The sequence below is a fragment of the Gossypium arboreum genome, chromosome 4 (assembly GCF_025698485.1).
Source record: "Gossypium arboreum isolate Shixiya-1 chromosome 4, ASM2569848v2, whole genome shotgun sequence".
Taxonomy (NCBI): domain Eukaryota; kingdom Viridiplantae; phylum Streptophyta; class Magnoliopsida; order Malvales; family Malvaceae; genus Gossypium; species Gossypium arboreum.
In genome coordinates this window covers 8,477,689-8,490,938 of record NC_069073.1, presented here as the reverse complement: position 1 = coordinate 8,490,938, position 13,250 = coordinate 8,477,689, and positions in this window count along the sequence as shown.

Sequence of the window (13,250 nt, the reverse complement as noted above, 5' to 3'; positions counted from 1 at the left end):
CCTTCTTAATGATGATTATGATCACTGTCAACAACTAACTGTGATAAATTGATCATTCGATAACAAGCAACCTGTGACCACATTTCATATTTATTAATCCATACAGTGCCAATAAGAGGATATCATTAACTTTTTAATTGAGCTATGAATTCCATTGTTGCTAGTAAAGTCATGCCATACACAATTCATGTACCCAACATACTAGCTATGGGCTCAATCATCTTTAGAGCATAAGCCTCCACTTATATCAAAGCACATGAGTTACATACGTATGGTCAGTGACTAACATAGGATTTAGGTAAATCACACCATGAATGTCGCAAATGAATTAATTCACAAACAGATTCAAAATTAATTCATCTTGCGTCTAGTCCAATGTATCATTCCACCAATGAACACATCTAAGTCTCTACCCGTGGAGTCAACTGCTCCGATAGCCAAGACTAGCCATCTCCCCAATTGGAATTGTAGACGGCATAATAATACTTTTCAGTATTTGAATCAAATGCACACTTTGATTTTTTTACGGGATTACAGACTCATTTAGATTATCTATTGAAATAAGTTGTCTTTCTTGCAATGTAAACATTCTTACAATGCCACTTATCTTTCGTTTGAACTTAGACAATCAATGAGCTACTATTAGCTTGTGACAATTTTGCTATGCATACAAAATATAAAAGACATAATAGTGAAATGTGAAATTAACTTTATTTATTTATTCATCGTTTAAATAAATAGAAAACAATTACATGTTTACAACAAAATGGGCATGTTTCCCAACAATCTTTCACTTGCTCTAGTGAAGTAAATGTGTCATGTTTCGTATTCCCATATCCTCAACGTGTTTGTTAAAACTCATAGTTACAAGAGTCTTACTAAATGGGCCCAGCTAAACATGCTTTCACACACTTTCTCTAAAATTGATCTATTTTCTTAATTTTCAAAAAAAAAAAGCCAAAAAATTCAAATAATTTTTTTTTGGCATTTATACCTTATTTAACCTTTTGCCTCTATATTTTGTCTCCAAAATATATTTTGAATGCAGTTTTATACATGCTAGATGAAATTGAATTTTTATTAGTACTAAAGACATTCATAGTACTAAAAATATTATGGGTTTGGTACTCAAATTTGAGTTTACAAATATCAGAGCAAAATTTTGAATTTAGATGAAGTTAATAGGAAAAAGTATAGGAGATATTAGGAGCCAAATTCTAGGTTTTGTTATATGCCCTTTCTTAAAAGTAATTAATTATATTGAGTTGTAGATTTAGTTTTAGGTGAGTTGAATTTTTTTAATAGGAAAATGAGATCAAGGGCATAGAGTTAGAATTGTTATATATTTTTTAATATTAATTTCATTATAAATTCTTATTATATATGTTTTTTAATACGATATTTAGAATTACTTATAATTCCTCCTAACCTTTAAATAGGAGGATAACGTACTTCAGCGCACTCAAACCCACGTTCTCTTACACTGGCAACAATACCAATGCCAATCAAATTAAGACTCAATGACTGAATTGGAAGTCCAATCCAAGCTGTTTTCTATGAGTTGGAAAATGTTTTAACAAAATATTAAACCTCCGTATATTTGAAAGTGTCACTAAAATAATTTGACAATTAAGATATATGTTAAATCTTTACATACTTTATTTTTATTTTTAAGAATTTAGTATTTTATATAAAATATAAGTCCAATTGTTACCACCATTAAAATTCTTCTATTAATTTCATTAGTATGCCATTTTGAAATTGAAAAAAAATTCACTTGGTAATCATGTAACAATAAAATAACATTGAAAATATTGATATAGATAGAAAGGAACTCATTCGAACTCGTAATGATAATATAATTTTTGTGAGAACAATGTTTATAAGAAAAATTGATATAAGCATTTTGATTGAAAGAATTAACAATATTAACTATTTAGATTAACTAATGATATTAAAAAATAAATAGACCAAATTTTAACAAAAATTAAAATGTATAGATGAAATTCAAGGTTCAACATGGCATAGGGGCAAAATTGAACTTTAACCATTGCCATAATGTCCAAAAAAAAAAAATGACAACCACAAAAGAAATTGAATATCATGTGTCAACCACCAAAACTTTGTTCGTTTAGATTACATATCACCACGTAATATTTTAATTGAAAAGTTAATGATATTATTTATTTGGATTAATTAATAATATTATAAGAATATGGATACTAAATTTTATTAAAATTAAAATATAAAATTAAAATTTCAAATTTAAGCATAATAAAGAATCAAAATTAAAATTAAAATTAAAATTTAAGCATTATTTCCCATCAAAATAACACCTTCAGACACTGTTTCGTAAGTTGTAAACCAATCCCGATTGGGACTCATGTGGAAGGTGCAACCTGAATCAAGGATCCACTCCTTACTCACTTTAGAATTGTTGATAGAAGCGACTAGAAGTTCACCATCACTGTACTCTTCTATAACATCAGCTTCACCGGAATTTTCTAGTTGTCTTCCCTTTTGATTCGTAGCCTCCCTTTTGATCTTGTTCTGTAGCTTATAGCACTCAGATTTAATGTGCCCATTCTTTTTGTAGAAGTTACAAGTTTTACCTCTGTTTGAGGACTTTGATCTACCCTTAGATTTACTGCGAGGATTCCGTTCCTGTGTCCTTCCACGATCATCATCAGCATTCTGATCTTATCTCCCACAAACAATGAAACCCTCTCCCTGAAAGTCTATTTTAACCATAAGATGCTTCATCTTATCATACGAGGTTAAAGAATCATAAACCTCATCAACTGTGAGAGACTCATGGCTATATAAAATCGTGTCTTTAAAAGCTGAATAAGACGAGGGCAACGAACAAAGTAGAATCAACCCTAAATCTTCCTTATCATATTGAACTTCCATGGCCTTCAAATTTGAGAGAATTTCTTTAAACACTGTTAAGTGTTCGTGCACAGACGCACCTTCCTCCAATTGATGAGCATAAAGACGATGTTTTATATACAATTTGCTGGTTAGAGTTTTCGACATACATATTTGTTCCAGCCTCTTCCATAATCCAGTGGCGGTCTTCTCCTTCATCACATTCTGTGAAACTTTGTTAGAAAAATGTAGATGTAACCGTGTTAATGCCTTTCGATCCTTGCGTTTTTTCTCTTCCTCTGTCAATGTCGAAGGCATCTTATTTACCCCTAGTAGGACTTTCTCTAAGTTCATCTGTGTAAGAACTGCCTGTATCTTTATCTGCTACAACGCAAATCTGGTGTTGCGATCCAACAGCAGAATTTCATACTTCAAATATGCCATTATTGTGATCGAGATGAACAACCCGGAAGCTCTGATACTAATTTGTAAAAATAGAACGTCGGTAATGACAATATATAGCAAAGAAAAGAGAAATAAAAATAAAAATAAAAATAAAGAACACACAGATTTTACGTGGAAACCCTTTTGGGAAAAATCACAAGTAGAGGAGAAGAAAATTCACTATGTCGAATTCGAATTAATACAAAAGGAATAGACTATGTCTATTTATAGGCTTTGTAAAGCAATATTCTAATAGGAGTGTAGTAAGATTGAAACACTTTATTCGAATCAATATAAAATAGATTGAGTTTAATAAGGTTTAAAAAACCTTATTCTAAAATAAAATAAAAGAAGTGTAGTTCTATATGGATTTTACTTTTATTTTATTTTACCGCTATATTTTATTTAAATAAGGACTCGAGTCACTTAATTCTAGTAGTTGAAAAAAGGGGTTTGAAAAACACAGTTGAAAATAAATTTAGGGAAAAACTATAATTTTAAAATTTTTCCAAAACAATATCTTGGTTGTGATATCTAAAATAATAAACACTTAATCAAAATTTTACCTTTTCGACTTGTCTAGAATTAGCACTTCGACCGAGTAGTCTTCTCCACTATCCTCAAGCTCACGTCTGTCGAGTATGGGTTCGCTTCGAATTAGAAAATTTTTCACAAAAATTACCAAGGCTTTCTTTATATATGGAGTGTTTAGAGAGTTCAACTATGATTAAACTTAATCACTTTAATATTAAATTTAATTTAATGTTTATCTACAAGATAAATATTATATTAATTTAATAATAAATCTTATTAAAATAATAGAATGTTTATCTTGTAGATAAACATTAAATTAAATTTAATATTAAAATATTAAAATAATATTATTTTTAGAATAATTAATCTAAAATTAAATTCTCTGGTAGAGTCCTAGTAGGAGTGTAACTCTTCCATTACTCAACCATCGACGATCAACTGCCGCCAGTCACCGAAACACCATCGTCGCAGCCATCGGCACTGCCGTGTCCGGTGATGCAAGTGTGACACCCTTACGGCACCTTGAGCTGGTTCGGTTTGGGTAAATGACGACCCGAACGGTTCGGTCTAGCCACTAGTTGGATCGTCAGCCTGATTTTACATATCGGGCCCGGTTTGACATGTTTTGGGGTCTTGTTCTTGGTTTTGGGCAACCGGGCACAATTTACAATCCCAGGTCCAATTTTCAAGTTTAATTACCCATTGGGCCAATTGTTTGACATGAAAATTAACATCCAAAAATATTCCTATTAATTTTAATTGATTTGATTAATTTAATTTTACTTGATCAAAATTATTTTTTTCAAAAATCACTTAAAATTTCTAAATTAATTTTTCAAGAAAATTTTTCAATCAAATTCTCTAGTTGAACAATTCTCACGACCACCTAATTTAATTCCACATCGGATAAATCGACTAAATTAAATTATTCCCAAAATCGTAAAATTTTCTTCTCATTCATATGCAATTCGATCGAGCTTTTGTTGAGCTATATAACTAGGCTCTATTGATTGCAATTATGTCATATGCAATTCGATCGAGCTTTTGTTGAGCTATATAATTAGGCTCTATTGATTGCAATTATGTCTTCTGATAATTCGCAATTACTTAATCATGGAGTCAGTTCACAATAAGTACCATCATTGTAATTATACTATTTATGAAAGTAATTTATCCATTGCTTTGTCCAATGACCTCGTCATGTGTGTGTTACCCTCATATGATATCATTAATTCCTTTGAGTTAAATCTGTCCACTAAATACAATCCTATTTTATCTTATTGTCACCATTGTGTCTTCTTAATGATTATTATGATCACTGTCAACAAATGTAACAGCCCGATTTTGGGCCTAGTAGGAACAGTGGTTTCGGGGCCACAAATTCGATGGAAAAAAAATTATATTTATTATATTTTTATGGTATAATATTTCACAAAATGATTTCGTAAAAATTTCATTTGAAAATTTTGATGTTTGGACACTCGATTTAGTCAAAAGGACTAAATCGTAAAAAAGTGAAAAAGTTGAGTTCTACTTGCTAGAGGTGTCCAATTGTTATGAAATTTTAAATTAGAGGTCCTTATATGGTAATTAGACCATTGGTTAAGTTGGTGGACAAAAATGGACATGGTTAGGCATGTTTCCAAAGTTTTTCATTAAGGGTATTTTGGTTATTTAGTTATTAAAATGAATTAAAAACAAAATAAAAGTCCAAAAATTTTTCCGTCTTCCTCCTTGGCTAAAATTTGTAAGAGGAAGCCATGGCTAGGGTTTTTCAAGCTTTCAAGCTCGATTGTAAGTCCGTTCTAGCCCAATTTTTAATGATTTTCACATTTTTAAAATCCTTGGATCACGATTTAGCTATTTCTATCATTAATTTGAGATATGATGAAGGTATAGGTTTTGAAACATGTTATAAATTTGTGTATTTAGATGTTTAATGGTAGATTATGCATGTTTATGGTTAGAGAAACGACTTTTACTAATGATTTTTGGTGAAAACGTCCAAAAGGACTAAATTGTAAAAGTTATAAAATATGTAGTAAAAGTGTGTTTTAATGGAAATTTTGAGTTTCTATAGTTATGGAAATGGTTTGGCTAGACTTGTATGTTAAATAAATTGAATAAATTTCATTTTATGAGCCTAGGGGCAAAAGTGCAATTATGACAAAATTTAGGGGCAAAAATGTAATTTTCCCATAGTATGATTTTCGGATCACAATGAATAGTGTGATTAATAAATAAGCTGAATGTGATGTTATAGATCAAAGAAAACAAGATTCGGGCCTAGAACGAGGAAAAATGAGTAATTGACGGTTAGGTCCCCCTTAGCCATTTTTGGTGTCGAGGTAAGTTCGTATGTAAATAATGCTATGCTATGTTTGTATTTTAAATATTCTAAATGTAACGGCCCAAAATTTCAGTGATATCGGAATAGTGATTTGAGATCACTAAATCCGACATGAGAGTTTAGATATTAGTAAGTAAATGCTAAGTGTGGTTTTAGAAATAATTTTGAATTAGTGAAATTATGAATTAAAAGAAATTCGCAGATTAAATGAGATAAAAACGAGGTATGGAGACCTCAAATTCATGAACTGAGCCATAAATATTTTTAGAAATATTTATGGAGTGTTAGTAAGTTAGTATTAAAGTTTCGTCAAGAAATTTTAAGGCTTCGTAATTAATTGGGTAAAAAGGGCTAAATTGAATTAAGTGCAAAATTGTGAAATGAGATTAAATATCTCTAGTAATAATTAAAGGAAGACTAAAAAGGCAATTAAACACCTATTGTTGGGCTGAACGACATGAGTGTGCAGGAAAATAACAATCAAGTGTGAACAAGGGGCAAAATTGGAAATAGGGTAAAAATTAAATTGTAAAATATGATATATTAGGTAAAATCTAGAGTTTTCTTCATTTTTCTTCATCTTCTCCAGCAAAAACACCATTGAAGGATTCTTTTAAGCTGGTCTTTCATATTTTATTACATGTAAGCTCAATTCTTGATTATTTCTTGTAAATTTTATGATTTTGAGACTTTTACAACTAGGTCCTAATATCTAATTCATTAGTTTTTGCTTTTATGAATATTTTAGAAAGTTACCATGAGTAAGAGCTGAAATTTTATGATAAATTATTGTGGAATTGAAGTTTTAATTTTATTATATGATGATTTTGTGAAGAGATTTTCATAGAAATTTATTTTAGGACCTAATTGTGAAAGTTGTTGGAATTAGGGTTTTGAGTTGAAGCTAAGAATGTCAAAGGCTGTGAAGTAGTTTGTAGTGTTTAGATACAATGATATTTGAAAGGAATTAGTTTAATTGATGAATAAATTGAACGGGGACTAAATTGTAAAAACTAAAAAGTTTGGGGTAATAGTGTAATTTCAAAAATTTAAGGGCATAAGTTGTGAAGTAGAATAGAATTTAAATAGATGCTAATGAAGAATGATTTTATAATTATAGATCAAGAAAACGAAGTGAATCGTGGAAAGGAGAAAATTCAAGTCCCTGAATTTCTACGACTTTTGCAAATTAGCCCAGGTAGGTAAGTTCATATGGCAAAGTTCAATGTTTGATATGAAAATCTTATGATTGTTAAAGTATTTTATTGTAGATGCATATTATCAAATTGTATTAACTAATGAATAATGTGTAACTAAAAGAACAAATTAGTTAGAACTATGGTTTGAGTGCTTTCATTTTATGACCATAATGAATTGACGGAAAAGATGTGATATGTGCTTCCGTATAAGACCATAGCTGGGCTATGGAATCGGTACAATGTGATTCGTGTTCTCGTATAAGACCATAGCTAGGCTATGGCATCGGTGTGATGTGATAATGTGATTCCGTATAAGACCATATCTGGGATATGACATTGGTATGATATGTGATCCGTGTAAGACCATGGCAAGGCTATGGCTTCGGTGTGTGATGTGTGACAATGTAAAAGTCCATAGTTTACTATGACAATGTGATAATGAAGCACTCAATTCCCTATTTGTTCCCTAATTTGAAAATGGAAATAAATGAGAAATGGACCTAAGGGAGTTAAATTGTGAATAGCAACATGGAAATTATTCAAACGAGTTTATTAATAAATTGTGATTTGCAGGATGAATTAGATAAGCTAATAAATATATGACTGTGTATAATATTTGGTAAGATTTGTGTAATTATGCCTATGAGCTTACTAAGCTTCTATAAGCTTACTTGTGTATGTTATTTGTTTTGTAGATTGACTTATATACATACGGAGGATCGGATCTACAACAAGGATCACATTATCCAGATTTACTCTGGTAGATTTTGTTAAACAACTTTTTGATTTATATGCCAGGTATAGGATTTGATTTGGTAATGTAATTATATGAATGATTAAGTATGCAAACTATGTTGAATGTGATGTTTTGTGATTGAAAATGAAATATACATGTTTTGGCTTGAAATAATTGATTGGTTGGATTTTATTAATGTATAATTGTGTTTAGGTACAAGAAATGGATAAAAAGAATTTTATTTGATTAAGATTTATAAGTCAACGTTTTAGGCACAAATTAAGTGTGTTTGATATGTGAAAATAGCTTAACATAGTGAAAAATGAGGCTGTCACACGACCAAGTCACATGGGCGTGTACCTAGGCTGTGTGGTAAAGTCAAAATACCCCATGGGCAGGCCACACGGGCATGTCCCAGGCCACACGGGCGTGTGCCCCTATTTTTAAGGAAAATTTTCCAAAGTTCCTTGTTTAGTCGCAAATCACTTTTTAAGCATATTTTGGGCCTCGTAGGTCCAAATTAAGGACTTAAAGATGAAATTTGAGAATTTTTTTAATTGAAATACAGATTTATGACTCGGTTTTATACGTTTATTATTGCTTAATTTAGGTAGCACCTCGAACCCTGTTCCGGCGTTGGATATGGGCGAGGGGTGTTACATTTATTGGTATCAAAGCTTCGGTTTAGCCGATTCTTGGAATATGTATGATGCGAAAAGTGTCTAGAATTACATGCCATATAAATTTGTGATAGTGTGATGTGTATGATCCGATCTAATCCTTGTTTTTGTTATAGATTATCTTCGATTTAAAAAGATGTCAGATAGACCAGAACAAATTGAGTAAGAAGAGGTTAATAGCAGAGTACAAACCTCGGAACAAGGAACAAGTAGTGAAGTTTCAATTTCATTGATGCGAGAACAAGAATTCAAAAATATGATTTATGGATTCATGAATCAGTGGTATAATGAGAATGTGTGAGAAAGAAATCAGACTCAGCAACCTCCTCCCCCTATTTCAACATCGGTAGTACCCCTGGTTGCTCCTCCACCTCCTCCGACAATTGAATCTGGTAAATGTTCTCCATTTGAAAAGCTCAGAAAACATGGGGCCGAAAAATTTCGGGGAAGAACAGATGACGACCCCGTTAAAGCAGAGTATTGGCTACAAAGTATAATGAGGGTGTTTAAGCAAATGGCGTGTTCACCAGATGATTACTTAGTATGTGCTGTGTCATTACTGAAAGAAGAAGCTTATAACTTGTGGGAAACAATAGAAGCTGTGGAACCGGCTAAGAAGATCACTTGAGAATTTTTCCAAAATGAATTTAAGAAGAAATATATTGGTAGAAGATATCTGGATAAGAAGAAAAGATAATTTCTCGACTGGCGACAAGGAAACAAGACAGTGTTTGAATATGAAAGAGAATTTGTTTATCTGAGAAAATATGCTCGAGATATCGTACCCACTGAGGAAGAAATGTGTATCAGTTTCGAAGAAGGGCTAAATGATGAGATCAGAATGATGATAAGGGGTACTGAGATACGAGAATTCGTTGTTCTATCAGATCGTGCTCAGAAACTTGAAGAAGTATATAATAGAAAGATGCAACGAGATAGAATAAGTAAAGCATCTTTCAAAAGAAGTGCATCTAAGTCATTTTCAGCTTTACCAATGAAGAAATCTAAAGAGGAATTTAGTTGAGCCACTTCAGCACCGAAAAGATCGGGAAAGAGTAGACCAAGACAATTTGATTATAAGGCATCTGATAGACCTGCTGTTAGCGTGGGTAGTGTACAAAATACCCAAAGGCCTAAGTGCCAACATTGTGGAAGAAGTCACCCTGGTGAATGTAGAAGTGAGTTAGGAGCTTGTTATAAATATGGGGCCACGGATCACTTTATTCGTGATTGTCCCCAATTACAAGTAGAAGAAGTGGAACAGAAGGAGAAACAGAAAACTCCTTATCAAAAAGGAAGACGCTCTGGTTAGAGTAGTGCTACAGGGGCTATTCGTTCGGGTATGAAGGATTCTGCTAGTCAATCAGAAGTTAGGGCCCCTGCTCGTACTTATGCCATTCGAGCAAGAGAAGAAGCAACAGCTCCGGATGTAATTGCTGGTACTTTCTATCTTTATGATGATCCTGTGTATGCTTTAATAGACTTTGGGTCTACACATTCATATATTTGTACTATGTTAGCCTCTGAAAAAAATTTATTTGTTGAGTCTACTGATTATAATGTACAAGTTACAAATCTGTTAGCTCAAAGTGTGGTAGTTAATTTAATATGTCATAACTGTCCATTGAAAGTTAAGGGCTGTGATTTCCCCGCTGATTTGATGCTGCTACCCTTTCGGGAATTTGATATCATCTTGGGCATGGACTGGTTAATGAAACATGATGTAGTAGTGAATTGTCAAGAAAAACAAATTAGTTTGAAATGTCAGACATGAGATATTATTTTGGTTGAGTCTGGAAATTTGGGTGATACCGTTAGAATGATTTCGTCTATTTCTGCTTAGAAATTGTTGCGTAAAGGAAATGAGGCATATTTAGCCTATATTGTTAATACTCAGAATTCTGAATCGAAGTTAGGGCAGTTATCTGTTGTGAATGAATTCATGGATGTATTTCTTGAAGAATTACTAGGTTTACCACCCGATAAAGAGGTTGAGTTTATGATAGATGTGCTTCAGGGAACAGCTCCCATATCAGTGAAACTGTATAGAATGGCTCTAGCAGAATTAAAAGAATTGAAGACACAGTTGCAAGAGTTATTGGACAAAGGGTTTATCAGACCAAGTATGTCGTCATGGGGTGCACCTGTCTTATTTGTGAAAAAGAAGGACGGTTCATTGAGGCTGTGTATAGATTACAGACAGTTGAATAAGGTAATGATTAAAAATAAATATCCTTTGCCTCGTATTGATGATTTATTCGATCAGCTTAAGGATGCTGCGGTGTTTTTGAAAATAGATCTCAGATCTGGGTATTATCAGTTAAAGGTAAAGGAATGTGATGTACCGAAAACAGCTTATAGAACTTGGTATGGTCACTATGAGTTTTTAGTTATGCCATTTGGTTTGACAAATGCTCCTGCTGCTTTTATGGATTTAATGAATTGAATTTTTCAGTCCTACCTGGATAGATTTATGGTTGTGTTTATTGACGATATACTGATCTATTCAAGGACAAAATCTGAGCATGCTCAGCACTTGAGAATTGTACTGCAAATTTTAAGGGAAAAACAATTATATGCAAAATTTAGCAAATGTGAATTTTGGCTTCATAAAGCGGGATTCTTGGGTCACATTGTGTCGACTGATGGTATACGAGTAGACCTAAGTAAGGTGTCAGCGGTGATTAACTGGAAAACTTTGAAGAATATTACAGAAGTACGAAGTTTTCTAGGGTTAGCTGGTTATTACCGTCGATTTGTGAAAGATTTTTCAATGATTGCTTCTCCGATAACCCGGTTACTGTAAAAGAATGTTGAATTTGTATGGTCTGATGAGTGTCAACAAAGTTTTGATCAGTTGAAGAAAATGTTGACAGAGGCTCCAATGTTAACTCAGCCCGAATCAGGTGTGCCATATATAGTATATAGTAATGCGTCTCTGAATGGTTTAGGCTGTGTACTAATGCAGTCAGGAAAAGTTGTAGCATACGCTTCTCGACAGTTGAAACCTCATGAGAGGAACTACCCTACACATGATCTTGAGCTAGCTGTTATAGTATTTGCTTTAAAAATTTGGAGACACTACCTATATGGGGAAAAATGTTTTGTGTATACAGACCATAAAAGTTTGAAATATTTAATGTCGTAGAAAGAGTTGAACTTAAGACAGAGACGATGGCTAGAACTATTGAAAGATTACAATCTTGTTATTGACTACCATCCAGGTAAGGCAAATGTAGTGGCAGATGCTCTTAGTCAGAAATCGTCATTATTTATCCTTCGGGCGTTAAATGCTCATTTGTCTGTTAATGAAGATGGTTTTGTGTTAGCTGAATTAAAGGCAAAACCAGTATTCTTTCAACGAATTTAGGGGTTGTAAGATGAAGATCTGAAGTTCGTGTTGAAAAACAAATGGTTCGAGACAATATGAACTTAGAGTACTTTATTGACAATGGTGGTATGTTATACTATCGCAATAGAATTTGTGTCCCGAATAATCCAGAATTGAAGAATGATATCTTATCAGAGGCTCATAGTAGCATGTACTCGATTCATCCAGGCAGTACAAAGATGTATTGTGATTTGAAGAAAATGTATTGGTGGCCAGAGATGAAACGAGAAATTTTGTGAATTTGTAGCAAAATGTTTGATTTGTCAACAGGTAAAAGCAGAACATCAAGTACCCACGGGTTTGTTACAACCTGTAATGATTCCAGAATGGAAGTGGGAACATGTGACTATGGATTTTGTATCTGGATTGCCTGTGACTCCAAAGAAGAAAGATTCAATTTGGGTGATAGTAGACAGATTAACTAAGTCAGCGCATTTTATTCCGGTCAGAAAGGATTTTTCGCTTGAAAAATTAGAGAAATTATATGTGTTAGAAGTTGTGAGATTACATGAGGTGCTGACATCAATTATTTTAGATCGAGGTCCAAGGTTTACTTCGAGATTTTGGAGTAAACTACAGGAAGCTTTAGGTACCAAATTAAAATTTAGTACATCTTTTCATCCTCAAACTGACGGGCAATTAGAACGAGTGATTCAGATTTTGGAAGATATGTTGAGGTGTTGTATACTCGAGTTCAGTGGTAGTTGGGAAAGGTATTTATCTTTAGCTGAATTTGCTTATAATAATAGTTATCAAACTAGTATCAAAATGACACCGTTTGAAGCTCTGTATGGAAAAAATGTAAAACTCCGTTGTATTGGTCAGAATTAAGTGAATCGAAGTTAGTGGGAGTGGATTTAATTCAGGAAACTGAAGAGAAAGTTCAGATTATTTGAGAAAGTTTGAAAGTTGCTTCTGATCATCAGAAGTCCTATGCGAATTTGAAAAGAAGAGATATAGAGTTCAATGTGGGTGATCGTGTGTTCTTGAAAGTTTCTCCGTGGAAGAAAATTCTACGGTTTGGTAGAAAAGGAAAGCTTAGTCC